This window comes from Topomyia yanbarensis, chromosome 3 (genome assembly GCF_030247195.1).
Source record: "Topomyia yanbarensis strain Yona2022 chromosome 3, ASM3024719v1, whole genome shotgun sequence".
Lineage (NCBI taxonomy): Eukaryota > Metazoa > Arthropoda > Insecta > Diptera > Culicidae > Topomyia > Topomyia yanbarensis.
Genome location: NC_080672.1, coordinates 115,184,337 through 115,201,131, shown reverse-complemented (window position 1 = coordinate 115,201,131; position 16,795 = coordinate 115,184,337). Strand labels below are relative to the sequence as shown.

Genomic DNA, 16,795 nt, shown 5'->3' with positions numbered 1-16,795 from the left:
TTGTGTAAACTCACTATTTTTTCCCATAAAATACCAGTTAAGCTATAATCTTTATGTAACGGTCTCATTTTTCACTATTGAAAATTGGTAAATGAGGAATAAACATACAAATTGTTTGATATATCCGCCGTTCGTGAATGGATTTTGACAATCTTGAGCTTATTAGAAAAGTAAATTTATACACACAGAGTGACTAAATCACTCTGTTTGAAAGTTAAGTGCTTAAAACATCGTGTTTTGACAAAAAATAATTGCGTCTAATGGTCATGTTAGGCGTTTCATTTGATAATTATATGACATTAGTGTACATACATACATACACACTCACATACATACCTTATCCCAATTTATCGAGCTGAGTCAATTGGTGCATAAGACTCGGCCCTCCGGGTCTCGGAAACAGCTTTCAAATTTGAAGCGAATCCTATACATTTCTTTTACCAAAATCTTTGTAAAATTTTGGCCGTCTGTTTCAAAAGACTTCGCTTCCGCTTCCCAGCATACATCACAATTTCAGGGATAGTGTTAAAATCCTGCTGATAGTGATAATTCTTCCTGTGTGGGGATCGCTCATTCGATGGCGTACTAATCAGACCAGCGCGTTACTAATATACAAGAGTGTAAAATTGGACAGATTTACATTTGAAAACCTTCTTTCTCAATGTAGTGTTTCAAACTTTATCTGCGAATGAAGATTTCTGCGGTAACGACATTCCTTAATGAAATTTGCACTGTGTTTTTCACATGATGAAACTGGATACAGGTGACCGCTTAACCAGGCTTCGTAAATGTTTATCAGACAATGCTCTTGAAAAATAATTGTTATAATATTTTAATCTTTTTCTGCGCTCTAAATTATTTCACTTTAGAGGAGAGGGGTAATCCCTGTATCCCCACTCGCTGGCTACGTAACTAGTCAGAACAATTTTTCTGCTCTCGATTTTGTTTTTCAAGCGGGAAACGATCAATTTAATAATTTGATTAATCATTACCTTCAATGACACAACATCAAGTTTAGTTTTTCGCTTAACATCAGACTTTGCTCGGGTATAGTATTAACTTTTGTTGCAAATCGCTGTATTTTTAGTACATATATCAGTTGAAGGGTTGTTTGAACAAATACATAACAATTACGACGAAAGCAATCGCATAAATCAGAGCTCCACCTTCACAACTACCGCATTATGGAACACATCGGAGATAGAAGTATAATATAATTAAATTTACCCTAGCGCACTTTATCTTGCACATGTAGCTGCCTGGTAGATATCCTCCTAAGTGCATCCCCAAGTTGCACTGGTCAATGTTCAAAAGTAATTTCAACTCTGTATGTCGTCCCGGCCATCAAGTCTACCGAACAGTAAGACATACTATAAAACTAAAGTTTTAAACTATTTGTCTTCTGTACGGCTTACTCACAGCGAACGGTGGTAGGTTCGTGAACTTGGGAATATTGGTGGAGTGGCAAAACATGTTGAAGCATTTTCGCACCCAGGACTGATGAAAGCTTGATTTAATGACTCCGATGGCCGCAAGGTTGCAATTTTTTTTATTCTTAGCTCTTACCAACTAAACTAGCCGGACAATACACAACCCGGCCGGTGCAAAGGGAAGTAATTAGCTATTTTTTATTGGAGAACGTGTGTGACTGTAGCATGGCAGATTGGGTGGTAAAATGTCTATTCATTTTGGACCCAGGTTCAATACGTGACAACCTGCTTCGTTCCGGTATGAAACCTACAAAGCAGTGGCTGCTGCTACCACCGACGAAGTTGTTGCACGAACCGGTACTTAACGCATCTTTGAACTGCATTTTAATGCAAATGTCTAGCCCGTGGGCTCCATCCCAGTCAGCGCCCACAGGCCTGTCTGCAAACTTCGTGTCAGCCAGCAGCAGCAAACCAACCGTGCTGCAGTTAAAGTTGTGTCGAAGTTTCAGCTAAATGACCTCAAAAAGGAAAGCTGATGTTTAGTGTACAACATTTTCGTTTGACGAAATTTTATTATATTGTAACAACATTTAATAGTGTCGCTAATAAATTAGATATTTAAATAGATATGTGTTTAGCGAATATGGAAGGAAAAATCTGCATACCACACGCACGGGAACGGAGTATGCCATTAAACAAGATTTTATCCAATTCGTTGCCCCTGTTGCATATTACCAACCATACGTGATCGAAAGCAAACGAGTCATCACATTCGCAACCGCTTGTATCGAAGGGCGAGGCACATTACGAATAATAAGCGCAACTGTGCAGAGTTTGTAAGCGATGATGGATACTAAAAGTGCGCCATCGGTAGTCTTTGATGTCGACCACTGCATTGGCGCTAACCGGCAGGCACAATGTTCTTCTGATGAACTATGTTTGATAGTCCGTGCTGGTTAGAGATGAAGGGAATGCCGAGTATCAGTTTTTTTGGTTCTTTTTTATCCATTTATTCTATTGGATTTAATCAATGTGCATGATTCGTAAAGTATATGTGTCTTTTTGTCTATTGTTAGGTTCTTGGAAAAGATAGTTGTTCTGATTAACTTTGTCTTCATGACACATTGTCAATATTGAGAAAGTTTTTCCAATGATATTTTCTGTATATTTCTAACACAGTTGGACATTGTAGTGCAGTGAATGGTTAAAGGGTTGAAACCGAATATGTTCAGCCTAGAACCGTCAAAGCACCTTGATTTACAAATGCGAGCCCCTCGCGATAATAAACAAAGACGAACATTAAAATCGCGATCATCCACGCACAACCACGCGCAAGATTTCGCAAACGCAATGATTTAGTGAACTCTACAGCACTTACAATCTGATTCTCAAGCGTGCACCAAGAAACGCTCATTCCCACGCGATCTTTAAGTCCCTATAACTGCACAACTGAACCTTACACTCAATATCACGCCTCGCTGCAATTGGCCTTAAGCAGTGTTTTAGTGGGTGACATTTCTCGTCTCGTCTGCAATTGTAGTGAGTGATTCTTACAGGGAGCCCTGCCGAGATTCTAGCTCTACAGCTCCAATAGGACAACCCTCGAAAAGCAAAGATCAAGTTGAGCACATTTTTGACTCAAAAATTAATCGGCCAGCTCAGATCGATTTTGGAATCAAAAGAGCTTACATGGTATTCGGCCAATGTAGACGGGCTTTGGGAAAATCTTAGGGACTCTAACCCAAATATATTCAGTGGATCTACACAACAATTGTTAGACCAATACTGGCATACGGGTGCCTCGTGTGGTAGCAGAAGGGAGAAGTAACGACAATTCAAAAAAAGTTAAACCATCTTCTGGATGGCGATGACTGGTTCATTCACATAAAACCATTATATATGTGTCTAAAACAAGATGGACGTTCTTGCACATACCGTCTTTAGGTTACTGGGCTCTGGAACAGTAATCCATTAGCTCGTGCAACTATCCTTACAAGACTGTGTGTGTTTATACAATCCATCTCCCACTGACTGGCAGTGCTTTTATTGAAGAAACTAGTCTGCATCTATGTAATGGTATACTTGGTTTTATCGATAGATGTACACATGTTTAGCCCTGGAGATGGAAGACGACAGCTCTATTGTACATACAACGACCCGCTCCAAGAATGCCTGTTCATACACGTACATTCTGAGACCGCTTTCATATACACTAAGTCCTGCGCGAATGCATCCACGTATAAATTCGATATTTGCAATATATTCGCACTTCCAGAATGAAAAATAATATTTACTAAAAGGAAAATATTTGGGAAAAACATATAATCGTTGAAAAATAACATGAAACGATGTCACCAAAAACATGTAATCTATTATTAACGCCAAAACGGCTGATTTTAGGTCAATAGTATATTCGGAGAATTTAATGGAGGTAATATGCCCTTTCTTTTGGTATTGTGCTTTTGCTGATTAATCCCCCTATGAGTGAGATATTTTCACAAATTTTCTTGGAAGTGATTATATCGAAATGATGTCTTCAGCAAATTTGTAGCTCTTACTTTTGCGAATGACTTTACTAAAGACTTTAAATATCTATTTTGAATACTTTAAAAGTTATGGCTTGTTGCTTGTGGATTACTCTTTGTCGCCTATTTATTGTTCAATATAGTAATAATCCATTGAAATAAGCTAAACATTATTTCGATAAAACGAATTTTGTATTTCATTTTACTATCTACAACCGCTAGAAATAATCACCGAACACTTCCAAGTTGTCTGGAAGGAACTTGATAACTTATCAGTACAAAAATGTTCATTTGTGCTAACATTCTGACTGCAATTTTTCTAACTTATAACCATCGTATCGATCAGAAACATATCGGAAAATGAAAAGCGAAATAAATAACTCCAAGCAACGGCGTAGCCAAGAAAAGGTTTTGGGGCTCAACACCATACAATCCCCCTCCCCTCCCCCCCTCCCCACCACACCAAAAAAAAAATATTGGATTGAAGTTGAAAATTTATTGATGCAGACTGATTTAATTAAATTTTACAATAACAATTATCTGATCCGTAGATTGATAACCTGTTGTTGTAAACATCATGAGGACTTTTGATAAATTGTCGGAATGTGGTCCTGACATGTAACTGATCTATTGGTCTTGATTTCACAGTTGTCTAATAGCATCAATATCAAATTCCTGCCTGAAAACATTCCAATAGAAAATTCCAGAGTTCTGCAATCAATCATAATCCTCAGATTTATTTTCAAATTGAGCTCGTTTTTTGTAGAAATGTACTGTAATAAGGGTCTTTATTTAATAGGAAGCGAAGTTAAAATTGATTTAATGTCTATGAAACATAGAACTGCTCACCAAAAAATGCATAACTTTCAACATTTGCTAAAAATGTTTTTGCCTTTCTCATTCACTCTAAAATTCGTCAATCTAATCCCGACCTGGAAAGCCGAGTGTCATATGCCAATCGACTGAGTTCGTCAAGATCGGAAAATGTCTGTGTATGTATGTGTGTATGTGTAAAAAAATGCTGCTATTGAATTGACCTCTTTCTCAGAGACGGCTGGACCGATTTGCACAGTTAGTCAGTTAGTCTCAAATTAAAGGTACAACCTTCCCATCGGCTGCTATTGAATTTTTTATTGATTGGACTTCCGGTTCCGGAGTTACGAGTTGAAGAGTGCAATCACACAGCAAATTCCCATATAAACTGAAAAGGAAAATTTTCAAAATCAAATTTGTATTTTTGATGCCAAATGACTTTAAAATGCATGAAACATTGAGATGTTTGACAAAAATTGACTTCTTTGGACTTTGGTACATTTTTGCCTTTCTAATATAGAAAGGTTATGCAATCACTCCAAAAATCTTCAATCATACCGGCCCGGAGGGAGTATGCAGTGAGGGGTTGCTACTTTAAAATTAAAACTAGTTTAAAATTACTTAACAAGTTGAAAATTTTCGGCATGACCTGGACCTCCCGGATCTTTCTCCATGATCCGCCGCTGGTTTCAAGCGATGTTTCAGTATCACATAGTATCTCAAGATCGTGGCTGTCGATTCATTGTATGTATGTGCAAATCGTACTGAACATGTAATATTCATTTCCACCATTGTATTGAACATAACCAGCCATGGAATCGTAGTCTGGACAAATGAGAAAAGCACAATTGCACCACTAGGTGGATTAAAACAGGTTTTTATTTTGGGAATGCGTCCAGTTGAGACGAAAACGTAATATGATTAATAACGAGGATAACACTTTCCGAATGTAGAGAGAAATTTATGAAAAATGACGATTTCCATTCGATTCTAGCAGGTTCTGATCGATTTTGATGAGCATTTGATTTTTGTTGTATGACCAATTGTATGTATAGGTCAAATGTTTAAAAACAGTAAGTTAAGGTCAAGATAGCATCATTTTGAAACCGCCAATTTCGGAGGTTTAGTATCTTCGATGAGTTTTACAAACGTTAAACAGGGCATCATTTGATAAAATAATGTTGACGGTATATCGTCCAAGAAGTATTTATGGTGAATTTTCTCCGGTTAATATTCATGACTACAATAAAGTTTCAACAAATTCGCTAAAGACACGAACTCTGTTACTATTTTCTGAAAAATTAATTCTGCATAATTTTAAAACTTCAAAAATTACGGTTTCGGAATTATGCCGTTTGGACAGTATGATCGATTTTCACCAAACCGAATTTATGGCTACGCCGCTGATTTCAAGTAAGTAGAAACAAAGTCGTTCTACACTCGTTCAAAAGAAACTTCTTCGAATGCTGAATATCTATTATAACACATTGAAACCCCGATTTTATCAGCCAAAAATGAATGATGGGCTCTAGCAGACGAACAAGACTGAATTCGACTAAATCCTTTCTTGAGCATGTTTTCCTTATCATGAAGATATGCGAAATATGCGAAAATAAAAAGTTCATCATAATCAGACATAGTTATCAGACTACATCAAGGGACGAGAAGAATATTTTAACAGCTTCAGTTTATTATAAAGAAAAAAATTGCCCGATTTAGTCAATGTCCCCATTTTGTCAGCCTAAAGTACACCATGAGATTGATAAAAATGGGTCTTTATTGTATGTATTATTCGCTGTGTTTCACATTAATAGGTACATTTCATTGTTGGAGATTTTTTTATTGCATCGAACTACAACAATTTTTAGGTAGTTTTCAAGGGGTTATTTTATAGAATTCTTCCAAAATTTGGCGAACCTATTCCAATTCGTATACCAATTAATTGGTATACTTAAGGGTTTATATGTTGCAGATAGAGAAAATACTGAAATTTTCAGCTTTTTTCCTACACAATATTACGAAAGCTTATTAAACAATTTTTCCTAATAAGTTTGTGAAAATTATAAACTATTTAAAATTTTTTAATAGTTTTATTTATAATTTAACCGTGATTTTTTAATAAATAGTGACCATCGCTTCACAACGTCTATTTTTCATGGCTTGCGGTGAGCACGATCTCTCGAATTGCTGAACTGAAAATTGTGGAATAGAAATTAATTTTTAGCATTCTTTACAGATTTAACTCGCCGCGCAGATAGCTCTGATTTAGACCCGCTGGTACCCTAAGACGATTTCGCTAGATTTTCAGAGCACTGTGCAACCAGTGCATTAAGGCAAGTGACGGAAGGTTATCGAAAAGTTTCGTGAAAATGAAAATTCCAGTAATGATGATGATTTTCCCAAACGGTTCGTTTTCGTGAGGTTTTTATTTGTTCTTTGGCATTAGGATTAGCGATAATAATTCAAATCAAGGATACTACTGGGAAGTCACCTTTAGAAAAAGTTGATGTCGAAGAAAAATTTGAAACTATGCACGCATGCACTTCAGAGATAGCGTGATATCAGGAGCTGTGAATTCATTTCAACGCTTTTTGTGAAAAGGGCGATACTTACAAATGTAAACATAGGGCTTTTTTCATACATGCGAATGAGGGCTTTGAAACGCAACAAATTAACCTAAAAATTTGGATTCTACGATATTGCTTTCTTAAACTACAGCAAAAAATACAACGGGCGAAACTGTATTTTTGTTTGTTTATTTAAAGTTTCACCCTCCACACTCCATGCAAACAAACAGGGCGATAATTTTTTTTGCTAGCAGTTTAGAGGCGAAACTGTTATTTTCGTATTTTTTTAGGATTATCAAGTTGATACCAGCTGTAAATAGTAACAATGATCTCTATTAAAAAACACGGACGAAATCGGTGGTGTAGAACGGTAGTTATTGTAAAAAAACGTAAGGGCGATACTTCAATGCTGATAGGTGGGACCGAAAAAGTAAACAATCGCCAAAGGGGCGATACTATCATTTTGTCAATTTCAATAGCAAAAACAAATTTTAATTTAATAATTTCAAATACTTTATGAAGTTTTGGGTTTCGATCACTGAATCATGCAATCTAGGATGTAAAAAAACAATAGTTCTTAAATAGGAAATAAAACCAAGTCTGGAAATATTCACTGTTGATTTTCTTTGAATTGTATCACTGCTAGTATCGCTTTTTTCAAGAAAAAGCGTTGATTTCTTAGTTCTCAGTCGCGTTGGAAATTTGAGTAAAGTATAAACTTCAAATCGATTCAAAAAAAAAATTTCAATTTTTTTTGGCTCAGTGCAATATATAACCCCTTTAGGAAAATTCAGTTTTCCCACCACAATATAGATATTTTATTACCAGAGCATTAACAATAATTCGTTGGTATATCTATTTTATGGGCCATTTTTTCGCTTTCCCATTGATTTGGTTTGAGATTTCTAGCACTGATGTTGTCCTATGCTGATTTGAGCGATTCTCTGAGTCCTGCCACTATCCCATGTAGTATGTGTTATCAAAAACATCGCGAAGCATCAAGTTCTAAATGTTCTCAAACGATATATGAACCGAAGAGTGATAAGAGTTATAATAAATGTCTCATCACACTGTTAGGTGGATTAAAAACGTTTTTTTTATCGAAAATTCAGTCCGCTCCCTCACAATTTTTGTTCTGGATCCGCCCCTGATTGGTTCCCAATCCCTGTGTTTTGCAAATCTTCCGAAAATCGAAGAATCGGGTGACCCTAAGCATAACATAATAAAATAAAAAACACAATAATTAAAATAATAGTACATAATATCGTCACAGTTGATAGTATGTACTATTGTATGTATATTAACTTGCGTTATAAATTATCATTTCACCATTATGTTAATGTTCCTTTTTTATCTTTTCCAGGTAAGAGCTATCTCCACGGCGTTGACCCCAAGTTGTTGCACCTACGGTAAGGTAGTCGTTGAATTAAAGTCTAACATAGCTCTACTGCTGCACTTGTTAACTGAACACAGCGCTCAGACAGGGCTTTTAATTTCTATAAGACCAATAAAGTTTCAACCGCCCACTTAGAAAAATGATACTTGCAATATAGACTACTACTACCGGTTCAATGAAAAGCATATTAAACTTGCTTGTCATAACATAACTTCTTGCACGAGACACTGCAAATACTGGACCGCGTAGGTTGCATTTATTTCCATCCCTTGCGAGAAGAGGCGTTTTTGCATACAACGATTTCCACCATTCTCCTGTCGGTTGCACGCCGCACAGCGAGTGTGAATATAGTGCGATCGTAAAAATAGAGCATGTATTTTGTCTCTCCGCTAAGCCACTCAACTCGATCTTCTACAGCCACGACCGCTTTCAGGCAAACCTGTTCCCCTGGATTTAGCTACACAGATCATTACAAGCGGAAATTGCACCGCTCTCGAACCAGTCACACCCGTCGACCGATCGTAAAAAGTCGGCAGCACGATTCGTAATCGGGCCCGCATCGTCAATCAGATTTGCAGTCTTATCAATTACTTACTCAATTGATGATCAGACTCACTCAAGGCTTGTACTTATCATGGCGCTAAGCGATTGCAATTTGTTTAATCAACGATTTCTCTTTCCGGCTGCGGGTACAGTAATGCACTCGAGGGGATCGCCCGAAAATTACGCCTTTGTTAGCAGCATTTTTTAAAAACATTTTTTGCGGTTGTCATACCACATAAAAATTTTGTTTTTTAAGTATGGATCGGTCTAGAATGTTAAAAACACATCGGTAACAGCTACTAACCCATTTTTAAGTGAATCCCTAAAGTTCCTATACTGGATTTCTACCGCACGGAACAATCTGACTCTTTGTATAGCACAGTATCGAATCATGCGCGACGTCTCACTCCAAGAAATCAAAACATTCAACAGAAAATGATCCAGATGGCTTACGTCTGTAATCTTGCCTCTTCACAGGCAGGGTTGCCAAAAATACAGAATAATCTGTATTTATACAGATTTTTCAGCCATTTTCAGACCAAGAATCTGTATGCACAGATATACAGATTTTTCCGTGTATGTACAGATACACAGATTTTTGAGAAGTGATGTTACAAATACTGTTTTTAGACATATTTTTTCAGTTTCAGTAATGCTTCCTCTCTGTCTCTCTCAGCTTAGCCCACTATATTAAAATATATCTTCACTTTTAAGATTGGTCGCTCACTCTGAAGACAAAAGTTTGTAATACACTCAGGTTAGCACCCAGCAAACGTCTGGCTGAAGTCTACTTCCAGAAACGTTAACGGCCAATTTCTTCAAATGAATGAAACGGTTTTCGGAAAATTGGTCACCAGCAACCTGAAAACTGGTTTTCATCCAGTGAAGAAATTGGCCGTAATTGTAATGCTCTGTGTCTTTGTTAATTCTCAATTTTTCCGAGAATTCGACAGCTGCATTGGTCGACTTAATGTATATAACATTATATATCAACAAAAGTGATTAAATGAAGAAGAAAATTATTTTTCAATTGCGCACATTGCTAAAGTTCAAGTTTCTGGATGTAAAATATCAGAACGACTTGTAGTGTTTTTTATAAAAATGTAAACAGGTCCTTGCTTGACTGATTTAAACCACAAGAATTAATATCTTCGATAGATTATCCAGCAAAAGGTTAAACGACTCAACAGATTCGATACAGATATCGACACAGATTTTGCGAAGAGTAAATACAGATGAAAAGATTTTTTAGGACAAAAATACAGATTTAATTTTGGCAACCCTGTTCACAGGCACTCGGTGCTCCAAAGTACGAGAGCGCTAATCCATGCTGGTCTGGCCTGCTTGTAGCTAAATCCTCAATAAATTTTAACGTTATGCAAATTCCACTGCGGACAAACACACCGCTTGTAACAAAGATTTTGCTTCCTTCTATGCGCTTTCTCGTCCGGGTCCGTTCTGGATCGGTTAGCAGTGATTGTAGACTTTTTTCTGAATGGACGCTTGCTGTTTTTTTTTTGCGCACAAGCAATGTTTAACTCGTCTTGTTAGCTGCTTCTGTCTCACTCACACAAACCCAGCATGAAAAGCGGCTTCTTTGTGCTTGTTTCACGATAATTAGAGGTTGTCCCCGATGTTTTTTTTCGTCTGCCTAAGCTGAGATTATCATGAAGCAACTTCTTAATTTGAGGACCAACTGTGATAATGCGAATATCAGCCGAACATTTCGCTGCTGGAATTGTTGAAAAATTAACATAGTTAATTATGTTTTGCTTTCTTTGGATACTGTTCGAAACATGCCCTTCACTTTCTACAATCGTTCGCAGATTTGTTGTTGTTTTTCATTTCGTCAGGTAAAGTACGAAAAGTTTCACAAAGTCACGCATAGCTATTTAATTCATATATAGAAAATAATGAATCAAAATCGAATTCTAAGCCAATAACAATCGGACTCTGCTACTACATTGCTGAATGATTTTTGAATCTTCTACTGATGTACTTATGCTGTATATTACAATTAATGTAGTATCTGGTTCGTTTAGCTTATCATCAAGCATTTCATCTAAATTTATCACATAATCAATTGTTTATTGAGCAAGTCTATTATTATATTTTACAATACCATTCCATTTAAACTGAGAGCCAAAATTTGCTAAAGATGTACTTGTCGATTTTGTCTCATCAGTACATAGGCAAGTCACAAGATAAACACTAAATACAAAAAATGGAACACAACTTTCGCTCACAAACCAACAATTAATCGCCGATGAAGTCTCGTAAGCATGCTGATGAGATCATAAGATCGAAACTAGAGATGGGCGAAACAGTTCACTTCGAAGAACCATTCCCGACTGAACAGTTCTATAAAAAGAACTAGTTCAGATGAACCGTTCTTCCGTTCAGCTGATATTTTACTTGTATCCAGCGAATGTCTCTCAAAACATTCGATTCTTGGAGAGGAACCAAACAGATGCTGCCCAAACTATTATCTGTATGCTTAACAAGTTCATCAAGGGTGGCGATTTCTTCATTATGTGTAACTAGAGAAATAGAGAATGAGATGAGTCGTTCGCTTATGAGTCGTTCTTCGCCGGTTTTATTCTGGGAGAGCACAGAGGGCGGTTTGTGGGACGGCAAGTCAGTTCATTTTCATTCGTTCGCCTAAAAATCGGTCCGAGAAATTCGCTAAACGGCTTTGGGTCATATTCAGTTCATTCGCTTTGAAGAGAATTGAGAACTACCGTTCTTTTAAAAAGAACTTCCGTTCGCTCATTCTCTTCAAAGAACCAGTTCACTTCAACCGTTCGCGAACGAATTGCCCATCTCTAATCGAAACATGTTTCGGTTAACAAACCAATACCCTTTGAAGACTGTTGGATTAAAACCATTTTGTACATAGTTCACAAAACTGAATTTAAATATCGACTTCGTTTCATTAGTATCAGGCTGAACAACTTGGGCACTAAGCTATTAAAATTGAATTAAAGCTATCAAATAATAATAAAAAGTATACATATAAGATTAATGTTTAAGTATTTTTTTAATATCATTGATCTTACGTCAGCTGGATATGGGTGGATTCATGTTTATTCTATTGAACTGCACTGATTCTTTGAACAGTGGGACCCACGAAAGCGAAATCTCACGAGTCACTCCTTACCACTCTTTTTCGCTCTGTCAAGCTCTCCGCGATCTTCCTTTCTTCGAACATATTTCATTGAGCCAAAGTTTCCTCGCATTTCGAGTACAGTCGTATTACAACCGAGATGTTTTCATAAGTTTGTCATTTCTGCCATTAACAAGAAGAAGGCAGTTTTGTGTCGTTCGTTGTGTGTCTCTACTCTGTACACGGCGTAGACACGCGATTGCCCCACGCTGACTTATTTTTGTTAACATTCGCTTTGCTTCTCCTGGGGGGACTCGTCACGCCATGAGCAGAAGGTGTGTTGTTTTGGTGTTCTCCACATCCTCCCCTGTCGTTAGTAGCAATCTACAGCGAAAGGAAATCTTCTAACCATACCTACACTCTCTCTCTTGTCTTGGGAATCGGCGTGAGTGACTTGAAAACATGTCTCCAATATCTTAGACCGTTTCGTGCCACACGGCGACATGCTAAAATAAAACAAAAATAAACGTTGCGTTCTCTTCAAGATGCTCGATTGGGGCTTAGCAGGGTGTGTTCCCCTAGTGTTTGGAGAGCGACTCTAGCGAGAGTTGCAAAATAATTAGAGATGCACAAATCAAAATATTTAATGCGATTAAATTTTTTGTTCAGGGGTTGTTATGCGAAATTACAACGATAAGTAATTTTTATTAGGATTTTCACAGTAAAATTTAGATTTCTTCTTCATGATGCAATCATTGTTAAAATATTTTTTTTCTTTGTACAAAAAAAAATAAAAAAAGATCAAATAAAATGGGTTTTATTGTATAAAATCCAAATATATTTTTGAGAGTGGTACATTAAAAAACCTATACGCCATTTTGAATTTGTTCTTGAGACAAAATTGTCCAATTGCTAGTGGAAAACAGGAAGATTTACCGAACACAACTACAAAGTTTTTTTTAGAATTGGAGATGGTCAAGTTTTACAATCTGCTGCTTTCTCATGGAATTCCTCATTTTGATTTGAAATGGAATTTAAATTTACATTCTATAAGAAAATTAATTCTATAAGAAAATTAATTTAATCGTCCACTAGCATGAATTTTAAAAATATGTTTAAAATTGTTGGGAGAATTTTTTTCATTGATAGTTTCTCCATGGTTCAAATGCAATACAAACTTTTCTTTTTAAGTATTATAATAAAAACGCTTTTAATCCACCTAACAGTGTGATGATACATTTCTTATAACTCTTATCACCTTCTTCGGGTATTATATCGATTGAGAAAATTTAGAACTTGGTGCTTCGCGATGTTTTTGATAACACATACTACAAGGACTCAGAGAATCGCTCAAATTATCATAGGACAATATCAGTGCAAGAAATCTCAAAGGTTAAACCAATTTAATGGAAAAGCGGAAAAATAGCCCATAAAATAGAAATACAAACGAATTATAGCTAATGCTCCGTTAATAACATATATAAATTCTTCAATCAATGCATTGTGTTGTGAAAACTGAATTTTCCTAGAGGGGTTATATATGTTGTGTTGAGTCAAAAAATTAAAAAAACAAATTTTCGAATGGATTTGAAGTTCATACTCTCAATAGCGTTTACTTAAATTCCCAACGCGGCTGAGAACTAAGCACTGAAATTTCAGCTCTATATATCTCGCTACCTCTAAAGTGCATGCGTGCATAGTTTAAACTTTAATTCGATATCGACTATTTCTAAAAATGACTTCCCAGTAGTATCTTTGATCTGAATTATTATCCCTAATCCTAATGCCAAAGAACAAATAAAAAACTCTCGAAACCCGTTAGGGAAAATCATTATTATTAGGGATCATCCATAAATGACGTAGCATTTTTTGAGTGATTTTTAACACCTCCCTCCCCCATCGTAGCATTTCGTCACAAACCTCTAAATACCCCCTGGTTATTACGTAGCTTGACGGTAACCCTGCCCCCCTTGTCACTGTATTTTTTTAAAATTCTATTCTATTCCCCTTTAAAAAAGCTACGTAGCATAACATGATCGCCTACCCCCCTGTCGTCACATATCATCACAAAATACAAAACTCCCCCCTCCCCCATATAATGCTACGTCATTTATGGATGATCCCTTACTGGAATTTTCTTTTTCACGAAACTTTTCGATAACATTCCGTCATTTCTATTAAAAAATTTCAAATGCTTTATAATTTACATAATCTTATTAGGAACAGTTGTTTACGGTGCTTTTGTAATATTGTGTAGGAAAAGCTGAAAATTTATGAATTTTCTCTATCTGCAACATATAAACCCTTAAGTATACCAATTAATTTAGGATACCCTTTTAACATAAACTATCGCACGAATGGGAATAGGTTCGCCGAATTTTGGAAGAAGTCGATAAAATAACCCCTTGAAAACTACCTAAAAATGGTGTAGTTCGATGCAATTGAAAGAAAATATCCTCAGAAAATGGAATGTAGCTATTACTGTGAATAATAAATACAGTAAAGACCCGTTCTTATCGTCTCCATGGTGTATTTTAGGCTGACAAATGGGGACATTGACTAAATCGCGACATTTTTTTCCCTCATAGTAAACTGAAGCTGTTAAAATTATTTTCCCTTCCCTCGATGTAGTCTAATAACTATTTCTGATTATTTAATATAGTCTTCTAGCGCAAAAATTTAGATAAATGATTTTTTTAGTTTTGCATATTTGCATCTTTAAGATAAGGAAAACATGGTCAAGGAAGGATTAACACAAATTCAGCCTTGTTTGTCTGCTAGAGCCCATCAAACATATTTTCATATGAGGCTGATCAAATCGGGTCTTCAATGTATTTTAATAGATAGGCAGTATTCGAAGAAGTTTCTTGTGAACGAGTGTAGAACGACTTTGTTTCTACTTACTTGGAGTCAGCGGTGTAGTCAGAAATTCGGTTTGGTGGGGATTCGGTGAAAATCTAACTTAATGATGTTTCAAACAATAGGTTATCAATGCACTGATCAGATAATTATCATTGTAATATTGAATTAAATCAGTCAGCATCAATAAAATTTTAACTTCGATCCATTTTTTTGGGTGAGGAGGGGGGGGGGGGTTTGGTTAGACCATAAAGCATTCTCTTGGCTACACCACTGCTTGGAGTTATTCATTTCGCTTTTCATTTTCCGAGATATGTTTCAGATCGATCCGATGATTATAAGTCAGAAGGGTCGCGTAAATGAAAATTTTTGCAACGATTTTATAAATTATAAATCATATAGTGGAGCTATGGTACATATGCTTTCTTGTTGTTAATTTTTCTAAATATCAAGTTTCTTTGCTTTTTAGATTCGAAAGGCATACGAACGCATACGAAATTCGTAACAAAGTTAAAAATAACAGCTCCCGACTCTCAGTAAATCAATTAATCTACAAAATGCGTGAGTCGATTACAGTCGTTTAAATATTGAGTGTATTTAAATAAATTAGATAAATAAAAATTATTGCGATTTTTTTTACTTCTCGAAAAGAAAGAGAAAATCAAAAGTTGTACAGTATTTACGCATTACTGACTTCTTCTAAGAAGTGAAAAATAGGTATTTTTTACTTATTCAAGAAAGTAAAAACTATAGTGTAAAAGTGTAGCATAATGCATATACAAATTGTATTAAACTAGAACAATTTTTAATAACTTCCAAGTACTAAGCGTAAAGATGATACATTCCAACCAAAACTCAGCATATATGAGCATCCCTATTGCCCAACAGTCGATGCATTGGCTGCAAAAACTTACAACACACTGCCGAAGAACCGCGAGACGCCAGAGATTGGCATACGTATACACATATGCCCAACACTCATTTTTATACTCATTCGCTCACTCATTTCGTTCGCTACACTTTGCCCCCTGATCGACACCGGTTGACAGATTAAGCGAAGGCGCGGACCGCTTCGGATCGTTGGATTCAGCTGAGGACGCGAACGTCGAAGAAATCGCACAAGTTTCGCGTAGCTCCGCGCATAGCTATACAGTTCACCGTCGCGCCGTCGCGTGTTTGTTTGTTGTTATCGGTAATGATTTTCCGTTCTTTCCTACCATCATCGTTTGAACTTGCCTTCCAGCAGGCAGTGTGCGTTGTTTGCAGTAAGCAAACAAGTCGTTGACTTGAGGATTTTTCGTATGACTAAGCAGCATGCTGCACTGTTTGCTGCTTCTGGTGCTTCTGCTGCGTAATCTTGGGTATAAGAAAAATAAAAGTGCACCGCTTGCCGAGTTCCGAGTACCCTAAGAATTTTCGCTCAGTGCCACGGACGTCGCCGAATGGGACGCATTACACACTTCCAATGTTATCGTACGTGCTAGGATGAAGAAAGTGCGACAACTGTTCAGAACCCTACCGGTCCGCAGCATGTGTTAGCGCTGTTCGAGGGTCTA

The 16,795-nt window shown here is 36.6% G+C and overlaps 1 protein-coding gene across 6 annotated transcripts in view; it reads left to right on the top strand.

Moving 5' to 3' along the window:
• LOC131692484 (uncharacterized) overlaps positions 1-16,795 on the top strand; it is a 273,903-nt gene that overhangs the window by 193,303 nt on the left and 63,805 nt on the right. For 3 of the 6 annotated variants that reach the window (XM_058979563.1, XM_058979562.1, XM_058979556.1), the window contains exon 1: positions 16,286-16,431. The exons of 1 other annotated variant lie outside the window; for it this stretch is intronic. The gene's annotated coding sequence lies outside the window, so the exon portion shown is untranslated. Of the gene's footprint in view, positions 1-16,285; positions 16,432-16,795 lie in introns of those variants that run through there. 2 more of the 6 variants (XM_058979564.1, XM_058979561.1) reach the window with 2 other exon arrangements.